Here is a 4550-nt window from a genome sequence, read left to right as displayed (position 1 = left end):
TACTTCTGGATTAGATGATTCATCAGATGAACCCAGTCTGCCACATGCAAAGCATTGATGCTTCTTATATCAATTCAAAACCTTTTGCAATCTGTCACTCTTTTCCTTTTGAAGTTCATGAAGCTCAGGTTGATATTCCTCAAACTTCTTCAAAGACAGGTCAGACTCATCAACTGCAGGTACATCATTATGGTTCAGGCTCTCGGTTATCTCTCCACATATTCTTTGGATCTGTGATTGTACATCTGAGAAATCTTTTATTCTTTCTTCCTTTTGTTCTCATAATTGTTCAAGCACTGGTGCTATAGCTGCAAGCTGTTCCTCGATAGTTCCAGAAGTATTATCGGGAATTCCAGCAAAGCTCTTTTCTCCAAGAGCTGATAGAAGAGTAGAAAGCTCAAGCTTAGCATCAGACAAGGATTGAAGTAGTTGTGCCCTCGACTTGCTTTATCATGCCTTTACCTGAAAATTGATTGTGTTGGCCATGCTGTTATTCATCTTGCAGGTTTGATGGCTGCAACTGAGAGATCATTTGATTTTCATGAGACTGTACTGAAGTAACTTGAGATTGTGACTGTTGCAGGGTGCAGGACTGATGTGGTTCTTTGAATGATGGCAGGTCAGTGGTAGGTGGTGGTAAAACACTCCCAGAACGGCGATGCAAATTATTTGTAGCACCAATGATTTGTAGGACTCTAAATGCTAATACTAATTCATCCTTGGTAAAGCTATCTTCGTGAGCACCATTATCATGTAGATATAAGCATTCTCTATTGTTGCAAGGCACATTTCTGAGCCATGCATGGCAATACTTTGTGGTTCCAAAACAAGCCCTCAATGGTCTACCTTCTAATACAAAAAAAATGAACTGATTGAATGCATCGAACTGCTTCAGATTCTTTTGAGTAAGTTATATACACACAACAGCTGTTGTTTGCAGAATGTTGAATAATGCCTGTTGCTGTACGAGATATTGATACCTTCAAAACCTGGCCATACCTTCCAAAGTACTCCCTACGCTGAAGCAAATCTTCATCTTCTGTAGTTTCTTTTTATGCTGTGAATTCATTTCAGCAACCAATCTTCGACAGTTAGCTGCCATTGCCACAATGCGTTCTTTGTCATAAGCTGAACGGCAGGCAGGACAACGGCCCTCAGTTTCATCCTTCTGTGCCATTTCCATTATAGGATGCCAACACCACACACATATCTCATAGCTGCATTTGCATGGTTTCAGATGCTGATCAGTCAGGTCCATCTCCTCAGTGCAAATCGGACATGATTTTCCTCCTTTGTCACCCATGGTTGTCCAGGATATTCAGCAAGAGTTTGCTGCAGGATTTGGTATGCCTTGCAAGTCGTATTTGCTCATGTTTAGACTACAAGTTGATGTCTAATGTGGTGGCTTGCTCAGGATGTGGTCTGCTACAGGTCTAGGCCATGTGTGCATGCAATAAACATGGAGTAAATTACCACATATCACCATGGATTTTGAAACAAATGCAAGATGCAAGTCCAATATTGTCATGGTTTTGGAATATCAGACTAGGATGGGAAGTTCTTGGGGTTTGGAACAGGAAAGAACTTAAGTTGACTTTGGTCAAAGTTGACCAAAAAGTCAATTATTGACCAAAGTCAACACTTGGTCAACATGTACTTTTTTTTGGCTTTTTGTATGTAATAGACATATTGTGGATGATAATGGATGGGATTTATGGTTTTAGGATGAAAATTTAGGGTATTAGGGATTTGGGTTGACTTTGGTCAAAGTTGACCAAAAAGTCAACTGTTGACCAAAGTCAACAATTGGTCAAAGTGTCAATTTTTGTGTATTTTTTGTATGGAATCAAATGTAATGAAATAAAATTGAAATGGATTAACAAAATGGTTTGAAGTTGGTTTCACAATTGTTTTGTCTTATGACTTGCATGTTTGACTTTTGGAAAATAACTTGATTGATAATGTACATGAACAAAGCCATGAAATGAGACCATAAGGTTAGGGTTTTGGCATAGTATCCATGAACCAATAACCTGACTAGCAAGTGGCTTGAAACACAAGAAGCTTGATCGTTCAGATGACCAAGACCATAGATGTATCCACAATCACAACACCATGACTTTGAATCAAAACCAATCCTCATATAAAAACAAAGCAAAGTTAGGTCAAGCATGCCAAACGAACATAAAAATTCAGGATCAAAATCGGGGTATGACAGCTGCCCCTATTTAAGCGTCTTCAACTAGAGAAAATGAAGCAGGACGTTCTTCATATGATCATAGTGGGAGATGATTAAATACTAAGAAGACCCGGATTTTGATCCTGAATCCCCATGAAATAGTTAACAATGTCTGTCAGAATCGGCAAAGAAGCAATCTCGAAAGAAGAGTCCGTCTGGTACGGTGAAAATCGGCCTGAGTACCGAAACAGAAAGTTGAACTGGATACCAAAATAAATGGTAACACAGGAATACCCATGGCCTGAACGCCACACATTAGTCTGAACACTAAGCATTGGAATATGAGAGTATCAATGTTGGTCTGATCACCGGAAATCTGGTCTGAACTCCACTTCGATCTGGAGATCGGAAACTGGCTTGAATGCCACTTCGGTCTGGATACCGGGAACTGGCCTGGACGCCACTTCGGTCTGGATACCGGGAAAACTGGCCTGAATGCCACTTCGGTCTGGATACCGGGAACTGGTCTGGAATGCCACTTCGGTCTGGATACCGGGAAAACTGGCCTGAATGCCACTTCGGTCTGGATACCGGGAAAACTGGCCTGAATGCCACTTCGGTCTGGATACCGGGAAAACTGGCCTGAATGCCACAAGTTCTTCGTCCTGACTGTTGAGAACTTCTTCGATCTGGAAATCGGAAACTGGCCTGAATGCCACTTCGGTCTGGATACCGGGAACTGGCCTGGACGCCACTTCGGTCTGGATACCGGGAACTGGCCTGGACGCCACTTCGGTCTGGATACCGGGAGAACTTCATGTCTATCATCATCGGCGAAGATAACAAAACAGTGATACGTGAGTTGGCACGCATGCCAAAGACCCAAGTTGGGGATAACAATCGAAAGATTTGACCAAAGAGTGCATGAGATATATCATCTATAGCCGTCAAAACGTAGATAATACACTCGCATGGAAGATTATCCATAACCGGGTTGCAAGTTGTTAAATGAATAATCGACCGAAAAGAAAAGGTATCAGGGTACCAGGACTAGGCATGCAAAAGATGACCAATCAAAAGAGGATAAAGTTGCTAACTCGGAGCAAATACCCAAAAGAAAGGGGAAGACCCACTGGGGACAATACTGCTTGATCAAGGCAAGTATCCAAAGGGGACAAGACTATCAATTCCACAAAGAGGGGATTACATCTACCGGTTAGTAGGCAGAAAACCACGGAAAAGTAACCAGTCATCGATAGGATGAGCACACAGGGTTAACTCCACCAGGGGGATGAAAGTGGGATTTTACAACTACCAGTTAGTAGGTAGAAAACCACAAAGACAGGACTTACAACTACCAGTTCGTTGGTAGAAGCCAAAAAATTCCGCTGAGGATGAGATGAATGAGTGCCGATTAGTAAGCAACCATTCATTTATGCCCCAGAGAAGTACAAGAGATAGCGAACAAGAAGTCAATTTAGGATCGATCCAAAAAAGGCAAACTGAATCAAGACTCATCCTAATGAGGAAAGAACTCAATAGGGAAAACCCATCCCATTAGGGGGGGAACGGAAGCAACCGTCATCCACGAGGATGTATCTCGGTGGGGAGCGCAGAAGGAATGGTGGACATTTTCTGCTTAAGGGGTCGACTCTATATGGAGAGATCAGACACACCCACTTCTGCTAAGGGAAAGGACCCAAGCTTGCAAGATGCTGCCAACTTCGGGGAGTAACACTGCTGGGGATACCCACTCAACTAAGGAGTCACTTGTTGAAAACACCAACTTCTCAACCATGCTGATGAACCCAATTCTGAAGCCGATCCAATGGCGCGATGCTAAACTCTTTCCAACAACCCAATCTCGGCTGGTCACCACGGTCTAGGGCTAATGGACATGTTTGCAATGTTGATGCATGAGTTTTTTTTGTTTTACACAATGCCCCATGATCCTGGAAATGCTATGCACTAATGATGCAATATGCTATGCTTATCTAAATGATGAATGCATAAACACACGTCTCCTCCAGAGACAACACCGGGGAACTCCAGGAACTGTGCTGAGGATCCTATAACCATGTCAACTTCCATCCTGTTGGGGAAAGACAAACCTTGCTGGGGATGCACTCCATCGAACCCGAACTGCTTGGAGATTGCCCTACTAGGGGAGGCAACCCATTCTTATCTCTACTGGGGATGATTTTCTCCGAACCCGATCCGCTTAGGGATCTCACTGAGGGAAAACCATCAACACAAACCCTACTGGGAAGGCAGTAACCTTCAGGCTCGCTGAGGAGACACTGATCTCAAATCTGTTAGGGAGGATCTACCGGAGAGATCTGTATCAACAAATAGCAGGAGACAACCATCA

At 43.1% G+C, this 4550-nt stretch overlaps 1 pseudogene; it reads right to left on the bottom strand.

The window, feature by feature from the left end:
* Positions 1-490: 490 nt before the first annotated feature.
* On the bottom strand, positions 491-1316 carry LOC127102005 (putative general negative regulator of transcription C16C9.04c; annotated as a pseudogene).
* Positions 1317-4550: the final 3234 nt, after the last annotated feature.

This window comes from Lathyrus oleraceus, chromosome 7, assembly GCF_024323335.1.
Source record: "Lathyrus oleraceus cultivar Zhongwan6 chromosome 7, CAAS_Psat_ZW6_1.0, whole genome shotgun sequence".
Taxonomy (NCBI): domain Eukaryota; kingdom Viridiplantae; phylum Streptophyta; class Magnoliopsida; order Fabales; family Fabaceae; genus Lathyrus; species Lathyrus oleraceus.
Note: the sequence above shows the minus strand (reverse complement) of the source record. Positions and strands in the feature narration are given on the sequence as shown.